The 16,898-nt window shown below is 62.7% G+C and overlaps 1 long non-coding RNA gene across 1 annotated transcript; it reads left to right on the forward strand.

Moving 5' to 3' along the window:
* Positions 1 to 13,273: 13,273 nt before the first annotated feature.
* On the forward strand, positions 13,274 to 14,502 carry LOC306815390. Its single transcript, XR_013777397.1, has 3 exons — positions 13,274 to 13,366; positions 13,993 to 14,013; positions 14,102 to 14,502. It is a non-coding gene; the product is annotated as an uncharacterized lncRNA (long non-coding RNA).
* Positions 14,503 to 16,898: the final 2,396 nt, after the last annotated feature.

Here is a 16,898-nt window from a genome sequence, read left to right on the forward strand (position 1 = left end):
CTGCCCTGAGCGAGACAGACCCATTCCCCCGCGAGTAGCCGCCTCGACTTTGCGGCACCCTCCGAGGCGAAAGGCCGACCCCTGAGAAGGGTCCACCCGGTTTCCACCGCCCTGCCTGGAGTGAGGCAGGCCCGTTGCCTTTGCGAGCGGCCGCCTCGATTCGGCTTCGCCCTTCGCGGTGGCACTCCGGCCGCGGAGCCCGGTCCACCCGGTGTCCGCAGCAATGAGACTAAGAGCAATGTAAACCTGTTGTCCCAGAGCCGGGAAGATCTGGTGTCCGCCGCAATGATAATAAGTGCGAGGGAGACCTGTTCTCCTGGAGCCAGGCCCACCCGGTGTCCGCCGCCCTGCCCGGAGCGAGGCAGGCCCCTTGACACCGCGAGCGGCCATCTCGTCTTCGCGGCGCCCTTTGCGGCGGCACGCCGAACCCGGAGACGGGTCCACCCGGTGTCCGCCACCCTGCCCGGAGCGAGGCAGACACCATTCCCCCGCGAGCGGCAGCCTCGACTTTGCGGAGCTTTCCCGGGCGGCACGCAGGCCCCAGAGCCGGGTCTACCAGGTCTCCGCCACCCTGCCCAAAGCGAGGCAGACCCGTTTCCCCCGCGAGCGGCAGCCTCGACTCCGTGGCGCCTTCCCCAGCGGCACGCCGGGCCCGGAGCCGGGTCCACCCGGTTTCCGCCGCCCTGCCCTGAGCAAGGCGAACCCCTTGCCCCCGCGAGAGGCCGCCTCGAGTTTGCGGCGCTTCCCCAGGCAGTACACCGGCCCCAGAGCCGTGTACACCCGGTGTCCGCCTCCCTGCCCGGAGCGAGGCAGACCCGTTGCCCATGCGAGCGGCTGCCTAGACTCGGCAGCGCCATCTGCGTTAGCACGCCGGCCCCGGAGCTGGGTCTACCCGGTGTCCGCCGCCCTGCCCTGAGCGAGGCAGACCCGTTCCCCGGCAAGTAGCCGCCTCGACTTCGCGGCACCCTCCGAGGCGGAACGCCGACCCCGGAGCCGGGTCCACCCGTCGATGCAGACCCATTGCCCCCGCGAGCGGCAGCCTCGACTCCGCGGCGCCTTCCCCGGCGGCACGCCGACCCTGGAGCCGGGTCCACCCGGTGTCCGCCGCCCTGCCCGGAGCGAGGCAGACACCATTCCCTGCAAGCGGCCGCCTCGTCTTCGCTACGCCCTTTGCGGCGGCACGCCGAACCCGGAGACAGGTCTACCCAGTGTCCACCGCCCTGCCCCGAGCGAGGCAGACACCATGCCCCCGCGAGCGGGTGCCTCGACTCTGCGACGCTTTCTCCAGCGGCACGTCGGCCCCGGGGCCGGGTCCACCCGGTGTCCCCTCCCTGCCCGGAGCGAGGCAGACCCGTTGCCCTTGCGAGCTGTCGCCTCGATTTGGCGGCACCCTCTGCGGCAACACGCCAGCCTCGCAGCCGTGTCGACCCCCTGTCCTCGCTCTGCCCAGAATGAGGCAGACCCGTTGCCCCTGCGAGCGGCCGCCTCGACTCGGTGGCGCCTTTCGCGGCGGCATGCCGACCTGAGTCGGGTCCATCCGGTGTCCGCCGCTCTGCCCAGAGCGAGGCAGACCCTTTGCCCTTGCGAGCGGCCGCCTCAAGTCGGCGGCGCTCTCCGCGTCAGCAAGCCGGCACCGGACCCCAGTTGACCCGCTGTCCTCCGCAATGCCCGGAGCGAGGCAAATCCCTTGCCCCCGCGAGTGACCGCCTCGACTTGGCGGCGCCCTGTGCGGCGGCACGCCGGCTCCGGAGCCAGGTGGACCCGGTGTTCGCCGCCCTGCACTAAGCGAGGCAGACCCCTTGACCCCGCGAGCGGCCGCCTCGACTCGGCGGCGCCCTCCACGGCGGCACACCGACCACAAAGCTGGGTCCACCCGGTGTCCGCAGCAATGAGACTAAGTGCGAGGTAGACCTGTTGTCCCGGAGCATGGTCCACCCGGTGTCCGCCGCCCTGCCCGGAGCAAGGCATACCCTGTGCCCCCGCGAGCAGCAGCCTTGACTCGGCAGCGCCCTCCGCGGTGGCACACCAGCCCCGGAGCCGGGTCCACCTGATGTCCAACGCCCTGCCAGAAGCGAGGCAGAACTCTTGCCCTTGCGAGCAACTTCCTCAACTCGGCGGGGTCCTACGCTGCGGCACGCCGGCCCCAGAGACGGTTCGACCCGCTGCCCCCGCCCTGCCCAGAGCGAGGCAGACCCTTTTCCCCCGCGAGCGGCCGCCTCGACTCGGCGGCGCCATTCGCGGCGGCACACCGGCCTGAGTCGTGTCCACCCGCTGTTTGCCGCTCTGCCCGGAGCGAGGAGAACCCTTTTCCCCCGCGAGCGGCCGCCTCGACTTCGCGGCGTTTTCCCCGGCGGCACGCTGTTTCCGGAGCTAAGTCCACCTGGTGTCCGCCGCCCTGCCCGGAGCGAGGCAGGCCCCTTGCCCTTGCGAGTGGCCGCCTCGACTCGGCGGCGCTCTCCGCGTCGGCAAGCCGGCCACAGAGCCGCGTCGACCCGCTGTCCTCCGCACTGCCCGGAGCGAGGCAGACCCCTTGCCACTGCGAGCGGCCACCTCGACTCAGCGGCGACCTTTGTGGCAGCACGCCGGCCCCGGAGACAAGTCGACCCGCTGTCCGTCGCCCTGCCCTGAGCGAGGCAGACCCCTTGCCCGCGCAAGCGGCCGCCTCGATGCGACGGCGCCTTTCGCGGCGGCGCGCCCACCCTGAAGCCGGGTCCACCCTGTGTTCGCCGCAATGAGACTATGTGCGAGGTAGACCTGCTGTCCCGGAGCCGGGAAGGTCTGGTGGCCGCCGCAATGAGAATAAGTGTGAGGTAGAGCTTTTGGCTTGGATCCGGGTCCACCCAATGTCCACCGCCCTGCCCTGAATGAGGCATACCCCTTGCCCCCGCGAGCTGACGCCTTGAATCGGCGGCGCCCTCCGTGGCGGCACGCCGGCCCCGGAGCCGGGTCCACCCGGTGTCCGCCGCCCTGCCCGGAGCGAGGCAGACCCCTTGCCCCCGTGAGCGGCCGCCTCGACTCCGCGGCGCTCTCCGTGGCAGCACGCCGGCCCCGGAGCTGGGTCCACCCCATTTCCGCCGCCCTGCCCTGAGCGAGGCAGACCCCTTGCCCCCGCGAGCGGCCGCCTCGACTTCGGCGGCGCCCTCAGCGACGGCACTCCATCCCCGGAGCCGGGTCCACCCGGTGTCCGTCACCCTGCCCTGAGCGAGGCAGACCCGTTGCCTTTGCCAGGGCCCGCCTCCACTCCGCAGCGCCCTATGCGGCGGCACGCCGGCCCTGGAGCCGTGTCCACCCAGTGTCCGCCGCCCTGCCTTGAGCGAGGCAGACCCCTTGCCCCTGCGAGCGGTCACCTTGACTCGGCGGCGCCCTCCGCGGCGGCACGCCGGCCCCGGAGTTGGGTCCACCTGGTGTCCGCCGCTTGGCCCTGAGCGAGGCAGACACCTTGCCCCTGCGAGCGACCAGGTCTACCTTTCTCCGGGAGAAATGGTCTACCTTGCATTTAGACTTATTTCGGCGGACACCGGGTCGACCCGGCTCTGGGGCCGCCGTGCCGCCTGGTAGAGCGCTGCCGAGGCAAGGCAGACGGTCGCGGGGACAACGGGTCTGCCTCGCTCTGGGCAGGGCGGCGGACACCGGGTTGACCCGGCTTGAGCTTCTGGAGGCTGAGGAAGTCCAGAACACTGTAGTGGTTCCGAGGTTCTGGAGGCACCAAGGAAGCTCAGGGTTGCTGGGGGATATTGAGGGTGCAGTGGGGTTTGAGGATCCCTGAGAGGTTTCGGATCCCTGAGGACCCCACAGTCACGCCTCCCCTCTTTCCTTTGCAGCTGACAGGAAGCAGCAGAAAAGGTGAGTGTGATGCTCACACCAAAATCTGGCTTTGACCCCAACCCCCAAGACCTCCCATTCCCTCCCACACATCCCTTTTATTCCCTCAGGGTCCCCCCACAGCCCCCGGCCCCCCCAGAGGAGGGGGAGGTGCTGGACACCCACGTTGTGAGCACCAATCAGATGGAGGGGTAGTCCAGGCTGGGGCACACACAGAGGGACATGTCACCCATGAGTGTCCCCCTGCCCAGATGCCACAGCCAGTGTCTCTCGCAGTGCCCCCCCCATGCCACCACACTGCAGGATCCCTAGGTGACCTACGCAGAGCTGCCAGCAACCCATGGGAGATCACGGGAATGCGGGGACATCTACGGGAATGTGCTGTGACACTCGAGGCACGGATGGGACTGGGGCACTGGTTGCACTTGGAGCACTGGGGGTACTGGGGTAACCCCATCATATGGCAGTCACACACGTGTGCCTCCCGCACTGGTCCCATTGGAGCCCAACATTCACGGGTAGGAGGGTACAAGTGGGGTGTCACGGGTGAAGCAGCACAGGGACACTAAAGCTCCCCATGCCCCCAGAATCCCCAAGGGCTTCCTCACCTCCATTGCATATATGGCTCCCCATTCCATATTTAAGTGCTCCCAGAATTCTCAGACACTTCTCCATTCCCTCCCTACTGTGGTCCCAGTATCCCCAAGGGCTCTCTTTTTCCCCTCCCAGTGCCTCTCCATTGTTCCCAGTATATCCATGGATCCATAGGGTTCTAATTCTCCCTCCCAGTACCCCTGTGCTCCCAGTGTCTGTGCAATGCCCCTCTCAGCACTCCCAGTACACCCACAGCTCCTCATCTTGCTCCCAGTGCCTGGGGGAACACAGGACTTGTTGCCTTCTTATTGGCACCAAAATGCAGCTTTTTGGTTTAGCTGGCAGTGGTGGTGTTTCTTTGTTCAGCTCTGTTGGGCTTTAGGAACGGGATTCTACAATGTTGGGCTGCCACATTCTCCACGCGATGATGTCACAAATGCCCTGGGGGCGTTCCAGAGACTCTTCCTTTTCCAGGGCAGTGGGGATCAGGCTATGGCACAGTGTGAGGTGTTAGGGACAGGAGAAATTGGATGTCTCAAGACATTTTGAAACACCTGAATTTGGCAGGGCTGGTTTAGGCTTTGCTTTTGGTGACACAAGATCCTGTGTGTCAGTCAGTCTGTCAGCCATTGCACACTGAGGACAGTGGGATGCTCTGCCAAACCCATCTCCGGAGTGGCCAAGTGACCAGGAGTTCCGCCTTGGAACAGGGGCCTTGAAGGCCCCAGGGTTTTAAAGGCAGAGCATGAGGTGGCCAGGTGCCTGAACGTGTCTTTTCTTTGAGTATTTGCCCCATTCATGCTGGAACCCAAGAGTTGGAAACTGTCTTGGTTTAAGAGAAAAACATCCGCCAAGGAAAGCTGGAAGCTTCCTGGAATGGAAAGAGAACGCATCCTTCCAAATTTTTATAACTGTGGCAATTATGAGGCTTCCAGGTAAAAATTTAAGAAAAGGAACAACAGGTAATTCTTAGGAAATTTATAGAACAGAACAGAACAGAACAAACAGCAAGACAAGAACTGAAATTTCCAACCAGCTCAGGGCTGTTTGCTCATCCTTGGTGCAGTTCTGGCCACAGCTAGCAGGGGGTGCTGCAGGGAGCACTCCCGGCCAGCAGGGGGCGCTGCAGGGAGCACTCCCGGCCAGCAGGGGGCGCTGCAGGGAGCACTCCCGCCCAGCAGGGGTCGCCCCGGTGCCAGCTCCAACCCCTCAGGGGCCATGGCAGCCTCGGGTGGGAGGGACGAGCCCAAATCGCTCCTTTGGCAAACTCACGCTTTGCACCAATCAGTTCCGGCAGCAGCACCGGCAGCCCCCGGGCAGAAGAGATGAAGGCAGCATCTTGGATCCTGGTGCCCGGTGGCAGCGCAGCAGTGTCCCGGCCCAGGCACACACCCTGCACAACACCCGCCACCGCTCTCTCTGATGGGACCGCAAGGAAGGCAGCACCCAACCCCAGGCAGGTCTCAGGCCCACAGCAGCACCTCTTGTGCCTTTCCACCACAATTCCTGAAAATCCTCAGCATCTCACTGCCTTTTCCTCCTTCAGCCCTGGCACAGCAGCTCTGGGAATGTTGAATTCCCCTGGCATGTTGAGGAAAGCAGGTGCTCCTTGCTGACACTGCCAGGGCTCCTCAGGGGCTCCACAGCACGTTTGGGGCTGCTGCTCTTCCTGGGCCACTGCTAGTCCCAACACAGCAGCCACAGGGGGTGGAGGAGGAGAGGGAGCAGCAGAGCCTTAATGAGCTGTTGTAATTATGGCTGGGGTTCCTAAAGGTCACTTGTGCTGCTGAACCATCCCTGTGCACAAACACACAGCTCTGCTGCCACTCCTGTGTATTTTGGGCTACTGTGGCAGCACTGGACACATTTTGGGGCTCAGATGCCCCCAGCTCTGCCCACAAGAAGTTTTTTGGCTGCCGGGAAGTTCTGTGGAGCTTCTCCCCTTGGCCACTGCACAGGGATGGGCATTGGCCAACCCTGCTCTGGCCAGCCCCAGATGGCAGCCAGGACCTGAGGCTCCCCCGCCCCCTTGGCTTTGATTCTCGCAGCTTTTGAGCTGCTGCAAAAGTGAGAATTCTTTCTGTGGCCAAAAAAGGCCTGGCTGTGGTTTGCTCAACAACCTGACCAGGACCCTCCTCCTTCCTGAGCTGAGCAGGCAGAGCTGAGAAACACAAACCATTTCTTCCGGTTTAATCCAAAATCTGCGTTTTGTGTGCAAAAGGGACAAGGGTCTTGTGCCCCCTGGCACTGGGGAGGGAATGGGGAGCCCCTGGGGGTACTGGGAGCACTGGGAGCACTGGAACGGGGAGCTCTGGGCAGCCCCACATGGGATCCCCCACTCGTGGCCACCTCCCGGGCAGGGTGGGCAACCACGGGAGCCAAGGTGGGGGGAAACATGGGGGGTGCCCTCAGGCAGGGATCTCCAGTGCCCCCAGTGCCCCCAATGTCCCCAGTGTCACAGCTCATTCTCGTAGCTGTCACTGTGGTCCTGCTGTCACCCATGGGGTCCTGGAAGCTCCTTGTGGTCACCTGGGGGATATGGAGGGAGGTCCTGAAAGATACTCCAGGGTTGGGGACCTTGGTGGGGGTGACACCCATGGGTGACGTGTCCCTGTCCTCCTCGTACTCACTCCCTCTCTGCTTGGTGCCCACCACGTGGGGGTCCAGCAGTGCTCCCTCCTCTGAGGGGTCCTGTGGGGATAAGGGGGGGTCTTGGTGGTGTCTGTGGAGGGGGAAAGGGGAGTCCTGGCCTGAGCCCCCCACTCACCTGTCCTGGGGCTTTCTGGTGGCTGCAAGGAAAAGGGCAGGGGGTCACCATGGGGACCCCAGAACCCCTTAAATTTCCTGGGACCTCGGCAGCTCTACCCACCCACGGGAATCTCAAATCCCCACTGGAGTCTGATTCCCACTGCACCCCTGATTGCCTCAGGACACTCCAAGCACCCCTGAACCCCCCAGAACTTCTGTACCACTGCAGTGTCCCCAATGCCCCCATTGTCCCACACCCTCTGAGCAACAAAACTCAAAGCCCGGCAGGGAGAGACACCCCCAAAACTCTCCCAGGACTCCAAAAAGATCCCCCAACATCCCTGCACAGCCTTCCATCACCTTCCCAAACGCTCCAGGTACTTCCAGTGCCACCCCAATGTTCCTACAAGCCCATCCAGGGATGCCCCTGGAGCCCAACCAAGACCCCCCAAATTCCACACACAACCCCCAGGACTCCCTGCTGAGGTCATTGTGGGCTCAGTTTCCCCCAGCCCAGGGGCCCTGGGTGCTTCCCCCCCCCCCACTCTGGGGGCTTTCCCTCACTCCAGGACCTCCCCCTTCACAGAGTGTCACAACTTTTGCTGTAGATTGTCATAGATGTCACTGGGTTCCCAAGGTTGCCCATGTGGCCCCAGCAGCTCCATGTAGGTCACCTGAGGATCCTCCAGTGGGGGAGCCCTGTGGGAATAAGGGGGTGTGTGGAAGGGGATGGGAGCTCCTGAGGTTTGGGGAACACCCAAATCATGGTCAGAGCCTGCACTCACCTTTCCTGGTGCTTCCTGGCAGTTCCAAAGGAGACCTGGAGGGGTGACTTTGATTCCCCATCCACCCTCGAGAATCCTGAACCACCACCAGATCCTCAATGCCCTCCAGGTCCCCCCAGTATCCCTGATTCAACCCAGCAACCCTGAACCACGGCACTGCCCCAAGACTCTGACCCCTCAGAACCCCAAGCCTGGAAGGGAGGAGCACCCTCTGAATTCCCCACAAAGCCCTGATAGAACCCCCAACAGCCCTGCACAACCCTTCAGACACCCCAGTGCCCTGAGCCAAGATCACTGGGGGCTCAGCCCATCCCGAGTCAGGGGCTGTGGGGGCCACCCTCCCCTTCTCTGGGGCCTTCCCAGCACTCTGCAGGACCCCTGACCTCATCATCACCCACCCATGTGGATCCACCAGTGAAAAGCCACAGTGATACCCATGAGCAGGACCAGGAACAACAGGGACCCAACAAACCCTGCAGCTACTGCAGGAAACAGAGGGGACACGCTGGGGTCATGGGGGGAACCCCAGAGATTGCGCAATCCCAGTGATCTCATGAGTTCCCTTGCTGTGCCCTGTTCCATTTCTCTCACTGTCATGGACAGAGTGGGGGAGAATCTGGGTCATCTGTGATCTGGGAACCTCAGAACCACATAGGAACCATGAGTGACCCCACCTGTGTTCCAGTGGTGTCCTGTGGTTCCCTGTGGTGTCACCTCCAGGGCCAGCTCTGGGCTGAGTGCCTGGAACATGCGGTGCCTGTCCTGTCCCAGCTGGTTGGTGGCCACGCACTGGTAGGTGCTCGAATTTACCAAATCGACTGCACCAAGCTCCAGGAGGGGACCCCGGGCCACCTTGTGCCTGTTGTGCAGCCAGGTGAAGGTGACAGGGGCTGAGCCCACCTGCACCGAGCAGCGCAGGGTCACGGGGTCACCTGGGCGCACCTGGAGTGCCAGGGGACCGGGGGTGATGGTGGCATTGGCCACAGGCACTGTGGGGACACAGACAGGGCTGAGCAGGGGGGACACAAGGAGGATTTTTGGGGGAGAGGGATGCACCCAGGTGGGGTCCCGTGGAGGCTGTGGGGGCTCCCCATGCCCATCCCCGCACTCACTGCGCACTGTGACGCAGAGCCGGGCGCTGCTCTTCCGCACGGCCCCCCCTCGGAGCACACCTCACAGCTGGAATTCCCCGAGTGGAAGACCCCCACGGCGGGCATCAGGAGCTGTGGGGACCCCTGCAGGCCCCCCAGCAACTGCCCGTCCTGGTAGAAGCGATACAGGAGGGGTGCTGGGGGCCGCAGGGGGCTGGGGGTGCTGAGGCAGCTGAGATTGACGGGAGAACCCTTGGTGAGCTCGGGGGGACCCTCCAGCAGTGGCACTGTGAAGAGCTCTGAGAAGGAGATGGGGGAGCGGAATTTGTGTCCCCGAGTCCCAGGGAGGGGCTGTGGGGGTGTCAGGATGGCGGCTGTGGGGTGCTCACCCTGCATTGTCACTGGCGCCGAACACAACTGAACACGGATTCTCACACAGCTGTAGCAGCCATAGTGGCCGCTGTGCTGAAGCCCCAGGATGGATAGGGACAACTCGGTCCCATTGTGGAGACTCCCCAATTCCTTCCCGTCATGGCAGAAGGACACCAAGTTGACGGGCAAGTCCCCTGAGTGCCGGCAGTGCAGCGTCACCGTGTCCCCCTCCAGCAGCTCCTGCGCCGGTGCCTGCAGCACCAGCGAGTCTTTGGGAGAGGGGGTCCTGTCACAGCCGATGTCACTGGGACCCCCCACTGGGTCACACCAGGGGTCCCCAATTCCAGCACGGGGGTCCCCCCGCACTGGGATGCTCTGGGATGTCCCCAGAGCATGGGATAGGCTCTGGTCACACCAAGGGGTGACCCATGGAGCTGAGTCCACCCTGAGCCCTCAGGGTCCCTGTGTGCTGGGGTAGGGACACCCAAACCCCCTCACCATTTGACACCCTCATGGTGGGGGTGAGCCCACTGCTGTGTCTGTAACATGTGTAGCTGCCACTCTCAGTGACAATGGAGCTGTCGGGTCCCTTCTGTCCCCAGCGCCACCCGTCCTTGTACCAGGTGGTGGAACCGGCGGTCCCCAAGCCCTGGCAGCTCAGTGTCACTCAGTCCCACAGCACTGCAGACTCACCAGTGAGGCCGAGGGTCTGGGCTGGAAGGGAGAAGGGACAGAGCTGGGGGGGGGGAGGGGGAGCCCTGCAGACACAGCAGAACCTGGGGGGCCATCTCAACATCCCAGTTCCCCTGTTCCTGTCCCTCTGTTCCTGTCCCCACAGCCATCCCATGGCTGTGGTCACACTGGGGTCCATGCACATGCCATTATTCTGCTGGCCTTGGGGTCCTCAGGTAGCCCCACAGTCCCCCTGTGCCCCCTCCCCACCGCTCTCTGCCTCACCAGGACCCATCCCCAGGGTGTCAGACCCATTCCAGGGGCACTCACCCCACAGGAGCAGCACCACCTTCCCAGTCAGCCCAGGTGTCCCCGGCCATGGGCACTGGCTGTCACTCGCTGCTGGGACCACCTGTCCCCTGGCTGGAGGCTGAGGACAAGGGTGGGTGGCACAAGGTGGGATATAGAGTTCCCAGGAGTGGGGGACCAGGGATTGGTGTGCAGAGCAATGGGGGGGTCCTGTAGAGGGGGAGTCCCCGGAGATGGGGGGACTCAGGGATGGGGGTTCCAGCTGAATGGGGGCTGCAGGGATTTGGGGTCATGGATAGGGGTCCGAGGGATGAGGATGCCAGAGGAATGGTGAGTACTGGGAGGATCAAGGTTCTGGAGAAGGGGGACTGTAAGGGCTGGAGTGGATTCCTTAATAATGGGGGTTCTTGCCCATGGAGACACTGGGGATTGTCAGTCCTGAGATGGGGGTCCTCAGAAAGGGGGGTCATAATGAATTGGGGTTCCTTTATTGGAGTCCCAGTGGAATGGGGGTGCTAGGGATGGGCAGTGGCTGGGTGGGCCCATGGGTCACAGCTCCTTCCCTGGGTGCCTCAGTTGTTGTGGTGATCAAAGGCTCAGCGGTATCCCCTGGGGTTCCTGTGGTTTGGGGGGTCACCCAAACCTCAATGGATTCCAATGGGTTCACAGTCTGTATCCCCATCACCCCCCAGAGGCTTCTTCCTCCCTTCATTTAAGTTTCCTTTTTTTAATTCCTCAATTTCACAACCCCCCAATCTGTGCCTTGATGCTCCTGGGGGGCACCTGTACAGGCAACGGGTTGGGAGAACTCCAGGGTGGGAGAAAAGGGGGTACAAGGGGGTGCAGGGGGTGCTGGGATGGTTGGGGAGTCTGTGGGGGATGGGAGTGTTGGGCTGTGGCCCTCCCCCACACACTTCCACTTTGTCTCTCCCGAAGCAGAAGGAAGAGCTCCTGTCCTGGGGGATGGTGGCATCGGGGGATTCCAGACTTCCCCATTCTCACTCCTCCCCTGCAGGATCTCAGCCAGCAAGAGCAGCTGGGGAATGGAGCCCCAGGCTGCAAGGAGCTCCCAAACTCCTGCTCCTTGAAACCAGTGGCCATCCAAGTGTGGGGCCCAGCCATGGCCCAGCCCCAGTTCCCAGGGATGGGCACTGGCCAGCCCTGCTCTGGCCAGTCCCGCTCTGGCCAGCCCCAGGTGGCAGCCAGGACCTGAGGCTCCCCTGCCCCCTTGGCTTTGATTCTCGCAGCTTTCGAGCTGCTGCAAAGGTGAGAATTCTTTCTGTGGCCAAAAAAGGCCTGGTTGTGGTTTGCTCAGCCCTGCAAGAAGCACAAAAGCCAGTGTGAGCCCAAGCAGTGGCTCTGGGAGGGCATTTGATGGTTTTCAGAGCAGGGCTGGATGGAAACCCCTCCTGCAGGGGCAGCTGTGAGGGAACCAGTCTGGAAATGCATCAATTGATCATTTGGTGCCTGTCCCCAAGGCACTGAGAGAGCCCCAGAACTGCTGCAAACCCCACAGGGATCTGCTCAACAACCTGACCAGGACCCTCCTCCTTGAATAAAACCTGCAGCCCTCTGGAACCTCACATAAAGAATGTTTGGGTTCTGGATGTGGACACCAGAAAAGAGAGAAAAAAATGTGGAAATATGGAGCAGCGGCTGCACACGTCGCTCTGGGGCACAGGGGTGTCCCAGCAGGAGCAGGGAGTGCCCAGGCAGGGGAATTCAGGGCAGGGTGCAGTGCATTTACCAGGGAGTCAGAGCCTGAGGGACACACGGGCATTTCCACAGATTGCTGTGGAACCAAATGTACCTGGGATTTCCCATCATCACGGCAAAGTCATCACAGGTGTCCCCTAAGTTCTGGGCACCCCAGAAGTTCCAGGGCCCCACTGTGGACAGTGAGAATGCTCAGGAACCCCAGGACAGAGGTGCCCAGGATGTGCTGCCTCTCAGAAAGTGAGAGGAAAAGGGAGAAATCCCCAAGGATGTGGCACCTCCAGAACGAGGAGCCCCCTGGGACAAGAACCAGGTGTCACCAGCCCAGAGGAGCCCTTTTCCCTCCTGGCAGGACCCCTCTGGATGTGCCCCCAGGACAGAATCCACGTCCTGGCCTCAGCACAAACAGCCTCTTCCTTCTGCTGCAGGAAAGAGAAAGTGAAAATCTTGGGGGAGCACAGCCAGAGACCCTCATCCCCCACAGCCCCCCAAGCACTGCCTGCACCCCCAGACCCCCTTTCCCCATCCTGGGATCCCTCAGCTGCTACCTACTCAGGTGCTGCCTGGGATGGCTGAGCCAGGAAATGGGGAGATGGGAAAACGCCCAGGGGTGTGTGGGGCAGAGAGCCAGAATCTCCCAGGACAAGCCTGGGGTGCCCCCCTGGCTCTGAGCACCCTGTGGAGGCCGTGCTGGGCTCTGAGTCAGCCCAAAATCTGAGGCACCTTGTGAAGGGGCTGTGACCCATGTGCCCACCCAGCCACTGCCCACCCCTGCAACCACCTGGCAACCAAACCATGATACCCCCGTTCTCTTGGTCTCTCCTCCCCTCTCTTGAACCCCAATCCCAGCTCTCTATTTCCCAGCACCACCATTGCCTTGATCCAGTACCAATGACTTGTAGTTCCCCCACAACCCCCATTCCTGAGGGTCCCTTTTTCCCCCTGACCCCCATGCCCTGGACGCCAATCCCTGGATCCCTGCAACACCTCAGCCTCCAAATTCTGGCAAAACCCTGTCCTAACCATGTCCCACCATCACTCCCAAGTCTCACAAGGTCCCCACCCTGCCCCCATCCTGTCCCCACCCTGCCCCCACCAAGGGCCACCTACACATGAGGATGAGACGTGACCTCGCTTCCTGTCCCTTCATCCCAAGAGCCACCAGCCAGGGGACAGGTGGCCCCAGCAGCGAGTAACAGCCAGTGCCCATGGCCAGGGACACCAGGATGGCCGGGAAGGTGGCGCTGCTCCTGTGGGGTGAGTGCCCCGGGCACGGGCCTGATGCCCTGGGGATGGGCCCTGGTGAGGCAGAGAGCAGTGGGGAGGGGGCACAGGGGGGCTGTGGGGTCCCCTGAGGTCCCCAAGGTCAGCAAAGCCAAGGCATGGGCATGGAGCCCAGTGTGACCAGAGTCTTGGGGTAACCGTGGGGACAGGAACAGGGGAACTGGGATATGGGGTTGGGAACAGGGGGATCAGAATTAGGGGACAAGGATGTGGCAAAAAGGAACCTTGCGGTTGGGGCAGCTGTTTGAGACAGTGAGACAGGGATGCAGGGACAGGGACAAGGGCCACATCCCATGCAGATGGGGCATGGGGATAGGTGCCATGGGAATGGGATCACGGGCTCAGGGTGATGGGGATGTGGCTGTGGGGACAGGTGCTGAAGAGCTGATGGAGGTGAACTGTGCACACATGGGGTGTCCAAAATGCCCCCATGTCCTGCCTCAGCTCAGGGTGACTGAAGTGTTTCTGTCCTCAAATCCTCTGTGCCACACCTGTGTTCCCGTGGGGACAGTTTGGGGACAGACACCACACCAGGTCCCCCAGGTGCTGCTGTCCCTATGGTGCCATCCTCACCCAGCCCTGTCCCTTATCCCTTCCAGCCCAGACCCTCAGCCTCGCTGGTGAGTCCTCGGGGGATGGTATGTCCCTGCCCTGCTGTACCCAGCCCTGTGGTGGCCCTGGCAGGCTGGTGTCCCCTGTCACCCGCAGGTGCCCAGAGCACCCAGCTCCTGGTGGAGCCCCCCTGGACGCCCGCGGTGCTGTGAGACCGGGTGACACTGACCTGCCAGGGCTCGGGGACCGACGGTGCCACCACCTGGTACAAGGACGGGCGGCGCTGGAGGCAGGAGGGATCCGACAGCTTCACTGTCACAGTGAGTGGCAGCTACCAGTGTCAAAGACCCGGCAGTGGGCTCAGCCGCGCCGTGATGGTGTCAAATGGTGAGTGGGGACATGAAATGCTCAAGGAGGCTCCCTGATAGTTCTGGGTGGGCTCCACTCCATGAATGGACGCACATCCCTCGTGTGCCGAGAGCCTGTCCCCTGCACACAGGGACAGCTGTGTCACGGGGTTGCTCCTGCTGTCTCTGGGACCCTCCCATGCAGTGAACACTCCAGATGTCCCCAGTGCCATGGGCAGCCACTCTGGACCTGCCTCAGGCTCCTCATTGTGACGGGACCCTCCTGTCCCACAGAGCCACTGGTGCTGCAGGTGTCAGCAGGGGCATTGCTGGAGGGGGACACGGTGACACTGCGCTGCCGGAGCCGGCAGGACAATCCTGTCATCAGGGTGCAGTTTTACAAGGACGAGAAGGATCTCAGGGGGTCCCTCAGGGGCACCGAGCTCTCCCTGTCGCCCCTGGAGCTGCACAACAGCGGGACCTACCGCTGCGGTGGCTGGGTGGCACCAGGAACGTCACTGTCAGCACCGGTGACAGTGACAGTGCACGGTGAGCACCCCCACGGCTGGAACCCCAATATTCTGACACGTCCAAAGCCACTTCTCAGTGGACTGAGAGTCACAGTTCTCACCCCTATCTCCTTCCCAGAGCTCTTCACGGTGCCGACACTGAAGGGTCCCCCTGAGCTCATCGATGGGTTTCCCCTCAATCTCAGCTGCCTCAGCACCCCCAGCCCCCTGCGGCCCCCAGCCCCCCTCCGGTACCGCTTCTACCGGGACGGGCAGTTGGTGGGGGGCCCGCAGGGGTCCCCGCAGCTCCTGGTGCCCGCCGTGGGGGTCTCCCACTCGGGGAATTACAGCTGCGAGGTGCACTCCGAGGGGGGGGCCGTGCGGAAGAGCAGCGCCTGGCTCGGTGTCACGGTGCACAGTGAGTGCGGGGATGGGCACGGGGAGCCCCCACAGCCCTCTGAAATCTCTTATCCCTGCTCAACCCTCTGTGTGCCACCGTGCTCAGCTCTCTTCCTGGGTCCCTGCATTGCTTTCCCTGTTGCCTTCATCCACTGCTGGGGGCCCTCCATTGTCCACAGGTCCCACCATCCTTTTCTGCATCGCCATAATCTTCCCTTCAACCTTTTCCATGCGTCCCCCCCTCCCCGGTCTCCGAACTACCTTCTTCCTCACTGGGTTCCTCCCTCCCCTCTCTGATCCTCCCTCTCCCTGATTCCCTCACTGCTCCCTGGTTTCTCCCACACCTCCCATGTCCCAAATCCCTCCTGTGTCCCCCTGCAGGGGTCCCGATCCCGGGGGTGTCCCTGTCAGTGCAGCCCCCCGGGGGACAGGTTGCAGTTGGGGACCACCTGGTGCTGAGCTGCACGGTGGCCATGGGAACAGGTCCCCTGTCCTTCTCCTGGCACTGGGGGGGCTTGGGGACACCGCTGAGCACTGGCCCCCGCCTGGAGTTTCGGCATGTTAGGTACAATGACAGCGGCCAGTACCAGTGCCGAGTCAGCGATGGGGACAATGTGGTCGAGAGCCCCACACTGAACGTCACAGTCCTGGGTGAGTGGGACCCTTGGGCTGGGGGTGACCCTATCCACAGCATCCCAGATTCCACACATTCCCATTCCAACTCATCCCCCCCATCAGTCCCAGCCCAGTCCAGCCCAGTTCACAGCCCCCACCACTGGGTGTCACAGACCAGGGCAACTGGGACCATCTGGCTCCAAGTGTCCCCACTCAGGACATCCAAGCCATGCGTCCCTAACCCATCTGTCACATCCCCACTGCACATCAGGTCATATTCCCCCTACTGAACGTGACCCTCCCAGGGCTCTGAGACCCTTGGCACTGGGTTTGATGCCCCTGTTGATATGCCTCATGGCATCCATCACATCCCACCCATGCCATTCCATCCACCCCATCACCAGGTGACAACCATCCCCCTCCTTGGACACAGCATCCCTCATCCCACCCTCACCTCATCCTCATCCTCCACCCCTCATCCATCACATGCCATCATACCACACCACATGATGACCCCCAGCACCACGAGGACATTGTCCTGGGTGAGGGAACCCCTCTGTCTCCAGGTGCCACCATGCAGACTCCCTCATCCCCTGCCACAGTGTGCCAGCCCCTCCTCCTGGCTTCAGCCCTTTCTCTGTCCCCACAGTGCCTGTGACACCACAGGGACACTGGAACAGAGGTGAGGTCACACGGGGTCACTGGGATTGCAGGACCTCTGCAGTGACAGGTGACCCTGATGTGTCCCTTTTGTCCCCAGCAGTGGCTGCAGGCCTTGGCGGGTGCCTCCTATTCCTGGTCCTGCTCGTGGGTGGAGCTGTGGGCTGGCACCGGAGGATTAACATGAGTGAGTGACAATGGGGACAATGGGGGCCCAGGAGAGCTATGGGATCACCTAAATGTGGGGATAATGGTATGGCATCCACAGTCTTTGCCATGGGCTGTGCTGAGTGCTCAGGACCTTTACTCAAGGACCTGAAGGATTTGGAGTGGTGTTGGCCTTGCAAGCATTTGAGGGAATCTTTCAGTGATCCTGGAGGAATTTGGAGAGTCCCCTCCCTGCCAGGCTTGAGCTTCTGGAGG

The sequence above is a fragment of the Erithacus rubecula genome (genome assembly GCF_903797595.1).
Source record: "Erithacus rubecula genome assembly, contig: scaffold_1223_arrow_ctg1, whole genome shotgun sequence".
Classification (NCBI taxonomy): domain Eukaryota; kingdom Metazoa; phylum Chordata; class Aves; order Passeriformes; family Muscicapidae; genus Erithacus; species Erithacus rubecula.